Source organism: Chamaea fasciata, unplaced genomic scaffold, assembly GCF_029207755.1.
Source record: "Chamaea fasciata isolate MVZ Bird 193981 ecotype frontalis unplaced genomic scaffold, bChaFas1.0.hap1 SCAF_235, whole genome shotgun sequence".
Classification (NCBI taxonomy): Eukaryota; Metazoa; Chordata; class Aves; order Passeriformes; family Sylviidae; genus Chamaea; species Chamaea fasciata.
In genome coordinates, this window is record NW_027094320.1 from 23,816 (window position 1) to 31,705 (window position 7,890).

Here is a 7,890-nt window from a genome sequence, read left to right on the forward strand (position 1 = left end):
AAGTGGCTTCACCCTCAACCAACATGGCGGCGAGGAAGGGCGGAAGTCGCGTCCTTCCCCTCCCAAGCTGGCGGCTCGGCGCGACGCGCTTGACCTTCCAAAGACGGCGGCAAAAAGAGCGGGAAAACGGCAAGGACGGGGTGGGAGGGGGCGCCTGCCCGGCTGCCTTCGCCCTGCCCTGACCACGGCGCCGCCCGGCCGCGATTTTCCGCGGCGTGTCCGGGTGCGCGGCCACGGGCTGTGGGCTCGGCGGCGGCGCCGCGGGCGGGCGGGCGGGAGCCGGGCCCGCGCCGGCAGGCAGCGGCGGCGGCGCCTCTCTCTGCCGAGGTCCCGCCTCGCCCGCCGTGCCGGCCGCCCGTCTCGCTCCGCACGTTCCCGCCGCTCTCCGCCGCGCCCACACGCCACCCCCGCGGCCCTCCGGCCCGGGGAAATGGAGGGAAATACAAAAGCCTTAGGGCAGAAGAAGTCGGCCGAGCCGGCCCGAGCCGTGCCCGTCCCGCAGCCGGCAGCAGGAGGCGGCTGCTCTCTGACTCAAAGCTCAGCGCGGCGGAGGTAAGCGCGGGGCTTTCGGCGGGGGCGGCGGGGAGGACGCCCCGGTTGTCCGGGCAGGGCTTCCCGGGGACGGTGTCAGCTCCCCGCAGCTCTGGCTGAGGGCTGCACCGAGTCCGGGCTGAGCCAGCTGGGAGCGGGCTCTGCTGGTCACGTCCCCGGGAGCCGCTGCCGCCGCCGGAGAGGACGCGCAGCAACCTTGTGCCGTCTGTGCGTGCAAGGTTTTCATGGGCTTTGTGGCGAATGTGGTGTTTGGGACCGGGAGCGCTGGGTGCTCTGGGTGGGGATGTCCTTGAAGTAGCCAAGCTGAGCACTGGCTGAGATTTCCAAGCCTGGAATTCTTGAAACAATGTTTAAATAGTTTACCTTCAAAGCAATGTTTAAATAGTTTACCGTCGAGTTGAGGCAGTAGATCAAGTCGATTTGTTAGAGTGGCAGAAATGGTTTTTTGCCTGGAAGTGTGTTGGTATAAGCAAGCCTCCGTCGTGTCAGAACGAATTGGTTTTCCTTCTTTTGGCTTTTTTCTTTCTAGGTTGTAGAGCACTGGGGAGACTGTTTGGGATAAAGAACTGAAAGGCACAAGGGAAGCTGCACGTTCCCCGGGGAATGCTTTAGGCACCTGCGGCTCCTGAAGCGCACCGAGAATCCCAGCTCCCACAGAAAACCTTCCGAAGCTGGAAGGGACAGACAAGACAATTCCAAGAATGGTGTGGGAAGCACTTTCTCCCAGGCGTGGACAGTGCTGAGATCGGAATGACTTCACAATATTCCTTGTGCCTCTCCTGTTGCCAGCCCAGGACTAAGTCGGTGTTCCCTGAGTGGCTGCAGTTCCCTGCCCGTGGAGGGAGGCAGCCTGTGCTGGAGAGCGGGAGAAAGGTCCCTGCTGCATGCTGTGTCCTCGGTGGGCAGAGAACTCTGACCTTAGCCAGGTGGGTTGGTGAGGATTGAATCAATCCTGCCTCCTTTTGAACGAGTTGTTTTAATGAGTCATCAGCAGGGGATGCTTTTAGCCGGCTTTCGTTCAGTTTCTTTTTCACAGGTTTCTGGTTGTTTTCATCATGAAATTATACCAAACCCTTAAGTTCGCTAAATGAACCCTGAAAAGGTTCAAGAAACCAATCCCAAGAGAATTGGGCCTTGGATAGCTGGGATCTCACAGCCCTTTGGGGCCACGTTGGGTTCACCCCCTGATTTTGGTGCGCAGAGAAACTCTCAAGTTAAGGCTTATCAAAAGAAATGGACCAGTTCTCATAAAAATCAGCTTTCCAAACCTTGAATTAAGATCAGAAATGATGGCAATGCCCTTGGCATAAAACCACCTGTGAAGCCAAGCAGGCTTAAAATGCCTGTAGGCAGGAAATCCAAGAGAAATGGCTGCTGGCTCCTGGCATCCTGGGCTTGCCAGGCAACCTTCAGGTCGGAGGAGCCCTCTGAGATGGCAGTGCCAACCATTCCCCCGGTGCCACCCTGTCCCATGTCCCCAGGTGCCACGTCCGCACAGCTTTTGATCCCTCCAGAGACGGGGCCTCCACCACTGCCCTGGGCAGCTGTGCCAGGGCTGGACAGCCCTCCCACCATCAGACTTCCCAATATTTGGCCTGATTTGCCCTGGGATCACGGGAGGCCGTTTCCTCGCCCTGGGTCTTACAGTAGCTGCCCTAAGCAGCCATGATTCCAACATGAGAGCGGCTGGCTTCCTTATGACCCCATCTGGAAGGGGCTTGCTTTCGAGAGATGAGCCAGGTAAGGCTCAGCTCGGTTGCCAGTTTGGCAGGTGAGAGCTTGTAGCTCATGGACGTGTCTGGGAGAGGTGTTGCCTCGCTCATCCACCTGCATGCACGTGGTGAGACAGCTAAAAGAAGATTTCCATCCTCTCTCCCTTGTTTCTCCTCTACTGCTTTGTGTTGCCACCTGTTACAATCCATGGACAGAGAAAGTGGGAAATGTGTTTTAGAAATTCTTGGGAATTTTGCTTGTAGGAACGGAAATCCTGAGAGAACTGATATTTGACCTGCCTGGCCTATGAAATGTCCCAGAAGCTGGTTCATGTATCCATGCTCCTGTTGTGTTCATCTGGGCTGTAGTTCAGGCTTTTCTCCCTGGGCTCTTGCAGTTGCTGTGTCTCTGGGATGCGGTGCAGAATGGAATCAGGCGGCCACACCTCAGGTTCACCTTCTCCCTGACCCTGCTCGTGTGGCACAGCAGATCCTGAAGCCAGGTACTGGAACTTCCTGCGTGTGTCACTGCTGGGGTGAAAAGCAGAGCCCTGGGGAATGGTGATCTCCCCACCTGCTTTGTGCTCAGACACTCTTGACTGAGCTTTTCATTCTGGGGAAGAGAAGGGGAGGGGTGGCCAGCAACACGCTGAGCCTCAGAGCAAAGGCCTTCTGCAGTTCCTGCGCTGTTCTCCCAGCTTGGAACACTGCACAGTACAGCTTCCATTCATTATTGTCCGTGCTTGTGGATTGGGAAGGTTGTCCTCCTCCACGATGCCCCACCTTTTTCTCTTCACAGAGGAGCACATGTACCTCAAGGGAGACAGATTCCTTCCGTCACATCAGTACTCGGACCTGAGGAAAGTACCAGTTTTTTCCAGCTTTTCTTCAGTATTGATTTAGAGGTAAGAGTCCCGCTTTCTCGATCCAGGAATTCTTGAGAAATGTATAGAAAAAAGCCATAAAAATACAATGAACTCTCATTCTCCCGTGGGTGGTTAATTAGAGGCATCTTTCTTTTGTTTCCTCTTGGGGTTAGAACTGCCATGTCTGTGGGGACTGCGTTGGTTTTTAGTGCTAAGGCGCAACGACTTGCGCTGCGTATTGCTCTGCGAGCACGACAAACAGAATGTTCTGCCCCAGCGAGCTGACATTCATCTCTGAGTTTCGATTAGTAATGTTAGAGTCGCACTGAAGTGTCTTGGGAATGGCAACCTCTACGATTCCATTTGCACTGCATGTTTGGGCTGCAGGCTGACTGTTCCTGATGGATGTTAGGGATGAAATTCGATAGGAATGGAAATGGACAGGTCCAGAAGAAGCTGTGGTCAGGCCTGAGCTGGCACTCCCAGGGAACCAGAGTTTTGTGCTCTTAGGAGCAGGTATTCTTTGGCAACGTCTAAATGTCTGATGATGGTATTTCTGTGCCTTCCAGTACAAAGCAGAGCCTGCGAGTGGATCCTCAGATGTCCTGGGGAAGGGCTTCGTGGCAAACGTTGCTGTGGGCTTTATGACTGCCAGAGGATTTTCCAGGTCATTCTCTCCTTTTCAACAGTCTCTTGTGTGATGAGGGCTCGCTCCCAGGTAAGAATTTGGAAAGAAAGCACCAAAAAACCCCAAAGTACAGAAGTCTGCATGGCTTTGAGATCTCAAGGCCAAAGCAAAAAGGAGCAGCTGACTCTGCCTTTGCCTTCTTGAAAACCTGTTCCTTGTTGATTTTGTGTCCGTGTGGAGGGGGAGATAATTGCTTGTGTCCAAACCGGTCGCAGCCTTGTCCCCTGAAACTGGAACAGGTTGCTGCCATCACGGAGCCTCACGTGGGCACCGTGCCTTTGTGCCTGCTGTCAGGGCCTTTTCTCTTTCGGGGGTCTCCATCCACAGGCAGCACGTTTGTTACCTGAACTGCGCTTCAGCGGGAGGGAAGCTCACGTGCCGGGAGCTCTCGGCTTCGGCAGCGTCCGCCCTGAGCGGTTCGGGTATCGAAGCCTTGGACAAAAGAACAAAATCCTCTCACTGCCTGAAGACTCCTCGTGAGAGTAGCTTTGAACGGAGAGCGTCTTTCCTTCCCTGGAGTCGCTGAGAGCAGCTGGTGTTCGTGTCACCTTGAAGCTGATCAGATGCCGGTCCGATTGCTAATTCTGAGTTCGATCGTTCGATCTTGACCGTAGAAGAACAGGTCCTATTTTCTGTTTCAGAGCGGTATTCTGGAGATATTCCAAAGCGCTGCCCGTGCCAGCAAAGCTGCCTGTGAGCTGATCCGGGATCACGGCCTCCTCCCGTGGGTCCGGCACAGCTGAGAGCAAAGGTGAGCAGAGAAGTACAGGAGAAACGGGAACAATTTTGCTGCCCACGGTAGAATAACTGTGTGAGTGAGTATGAAAACAAGGGTGACAGGCAGGGAGGCGGGGGCACCGAGGGCCGGACGGGCAGAACTCGCTGAACTCTGAGGTGTCCCTTGGGGTTTCGAAAACAGAATCGAGATGCTTTCAGGTTGTGATAGGAGGGGGATGATGCTGGGGGGGCTTCGTGGTTTGGAAAACACTTGCTGGAAAAACTGAGAAAGCCAACTGGCACCTGGAATCGGTGTCTCTACCTTTTGAGTTTCAAACAGCCTCAGATCCCGTCCTGTCACGGGACCTGCCGCACGGGAAGTGGCACAGCAATGGCTTTGAGCTGTCTAGAACATTCCTCCCCCCTTGCCTCTCCCTCAGGTATGTTTGCATCCGGCAGAAATCTCTTCTGCGCAGAGCGCCCTGACAGGCTCAGGCAGGTGCCCCAAAAGTGCCCTGGAATAGGGTCCCCTGTGTAGGTGATGGACCAGCTGCCGGCGAGGATCTGCCTTCCCAAAGTGGTTCTCTGTTTTGTTTTCTTGTTGGTTGGTTGGTTTCGTTGGGCTTGTTAATTTCGTTTTGTTTTGTTTTGTTTCTCAGGTTTCTGAAAAGCAAGGGGATCAGTCAGATGACTTCCTTACTCCGTACTCTGTGGCTAAGAAAAGAGACAAAACAAGAATCAATCCCTCCTCCCTATTCAGCTTGTAAATGAGTTTCTGTATGTTTTGGCCCCCTTCATCAAACATATTGGGTAAGTCTTTGTTTTGTTTTTTGTTTTGGTCAGTTTGCATTTCATCCTCTGTCCAGTTTGACCTTTATTAAGGCCAGGAGGATTTCTTTGTCTCTGGTTGATGAATGGCTTTTTTCACCTTCAGTTTGCGTGTCGAGTAGTGAATTTGGACGAGATTTCTCTGACAGGAGGATTTAGGTGTTTGAAGACATGGGGAAAGAAAGTAAAGTGTGATGCACAGCTGCTGTCAAGTCCTAGGTCCTTCATTTCTGGCCCTTGCCACAGTAAGGCTTAGAAACTGTACTCATTAATTAGCACGCAGGAAAACACGTGGCACTTGTGTTTCCTCTTGGCAGGACTAACGTAGATCTGGCCAGGCTGACCGAGTTCTTCGGCCCCCTCAGCTCTGTGCAGGAACACCATGCTGTTGCTGCTGAGGCTTTTAGGGGGATGAGGTGAACGACAGCGTCCTCTCCAGCAGGGAGCTGCTGCTCCTGCTGCTCCTGCTGCTCCTGCTGCTCCTGCTGCTCCTGCTGCTCCTGCTGCTGCTCCTGGTGCTCCTGCTGCTCCTGCTGCTGCTCCTGCTGCTCCTGCTGCTCCTGCTGCTCCTGCTGCTCCTGCTGCTGCTCCTGCTGCTCCTGCTGCTCCTGCTGCTCCTGCTGCTCCTGCTGATCCTGCTGATCCTGCTGCTGCTCCTGCTGCTCCTGCTGCTGCTCCTGCTGCTCCTGCTCCTGCTGCACAAGTGGAGCCTTGTCAGCGAAGACCTGCATCTGCAGGAGGCCCCGCAGGCCCTGGCTGGGAAGTGCCAAAACAAAGGAGTGATCAGTAAGTGCTGAACTGCTTCCAGGAGGGCGTATTTTGTTGCAGCCGTTACAGACCAACAGTACAAGTGAGGCCAACTGCTCTGGAAACAGTACTAATGCCTTCTGCCAGCCTGATGGGGCTTGGGGGAGGAGGAAAGGAAATGGCAAGGCATTTTTCAGGTCTTCCTTGGGGTGAATTCTAAGCTTAGCACAATTGGGAAGCTTTGAGGAAACACAGTTTAAAAAGGGGAAGAGCTGTAAAATGGAACTTAGTTGCCAATCTCATGTCAGGTTCTGAAAAATGGTCTTCTTGAATCAAATCTCAGAAGAAATAAGCGGTGCCTGGAGGCTCTGTGCTCGAAGGTTTGAATGATTCTGAGTGTGGATGGGGATCTGAAAGTCACGTGTAAGTAAAACCAAAAAACACATCAAGCAAGCAAAACTGCAATAGTTGACTTTTCTTGTTGTCATCGTTTTGGAAGAAAGGAAGAATATGGGGCGAGAGGTGAGAGCAGGATCTGCAAAATCTCGGAGTTCTCCGCGTCTCCCTGAGGCTGAAGCCGTGTTTGCTGTCAACGATGGCAGAGTGGAAGATGCTAAAGACTGAAAACTTGGAGTTTTCCCCCCTGAATCCCAAGGCTCTGTCAGCAGCTGTGCCCTGTCTATCTCTTCAAGGAGTTTCCGGGTTTAGGAAGGCTTTTCCGTTCTTCCGCATTTCTCTAGAACTCCACTCCAAAAGAACGGTGCTGTGTCCGTGTGGTGTTGGTGACTTTGTGTGAGTTGCTTTATTAAAGCCAATCGTTGGTAAGGGTTCTGAGCCTGCCTTGGAGAGCCCTTGGAGGTGGCAGCTCTTCTTTAATTTCCCTTGGTTCCTTTCATGCCTTTCAGTGATTCCTGCGAGGTGCACTGCAGTCTGCCTGAAGCCAGCACATCCTGTCCGTGTTTGACCTTGACTCCTGTTGTTTTTCCTCTTGCAGGTAGTTGGCAAAAAGAGGAGAGAGCCAGTAGGAAGTGAAGCCCCTGGAAGGCCTCATCCCAGTCCAAGGTTCCCACTTTTCTCTCTGACTCCTGGGTAATTACCTGGCCAGAACTGGACACAGACTGTCCATTTGATTTCCGGCCTTTTCCAAGAAATCCTTGCTGTCAGCCGGAGTGTGTTCCTGGTCTCCTCCTCCTCGTCCTCCTCCTCGTCCTCCTCCTCCTCCTCCTCTTTTTGCCAAGGTGAATTTTGGTTATTGCAGGAATTGTGGCTCTTTTGTTCCACTGAAACTTGCCAACTCTGCTGAGGGTTTCCAGTGTCAAATCCAAGTAAGATTGGAGTTTCTTTGCATTGTTACTCCCACAAAATAGAGGGATTATTCGGTCCATTCCTATGGGATAGGAGTGGCTTGACCTTTTTAATTCTCCCTTCCCTTGAAAATCAGAGCAGAGGCAGCAGATTTGAAATCGTCGTTCCACGAACCCCACCGGTTTCCTGGCTGTCGGGAAAGTTTTCCACGTTAGAAATTGCTGAGCTTGTCTCTCAGGCAAGCTGGGATGTAGGTGTTATTCCTTCCTTTTATTTGATGGTTTTCCTCTCTCTGATTTTAGGAAGGGAACGTTTCTAGCCAGTGCCAATTTTCCATCCGAACTGGAAGTTTTGGACGTGGTGGGGCACATTTCCAAGGAAAGGGACCCAATTCACGTTAGTAAATGAGGAATTGTTCAGCACCGTGTCCGCAGAGTTTTGGGAATTCCCAGGAAAACTTGCCAAGTGTTTAATT

At 53.0% G+C, this 7,890-nt stretch overlaps 1 long non-coding RNA gene across 2 annotated transcripts; it reads left to right on the top strand.

Annotated features, from left to right (window-relative positions):
• Positions 1–355: 355 nt before the first annotated feature.
• LOC136304977 (uncharacterized) lies at positions 356–5,692 on the top strand. Of its 2 annotated transcripts, XR_010724936.1 has the most exons (7): positions 356–552; positions 1,082–1,478; positions 2,663–2,767; positions 3,064–3,169; positions 3,700–4,355; positions 4,460–4,569; positions 5,195–5,692. It is a non-coding gene; the product is annotated as an uncharacterized lncRNA (long non-coding RNA). The 2 variants fall into 2 exon arrangements; XR_010724935.1 differs by having other exon boundaries at positions 3,700–4,569.
• The last annotated feature ends 2,198 nt before the right edge of the window (positions 5,693–7,890 follow it).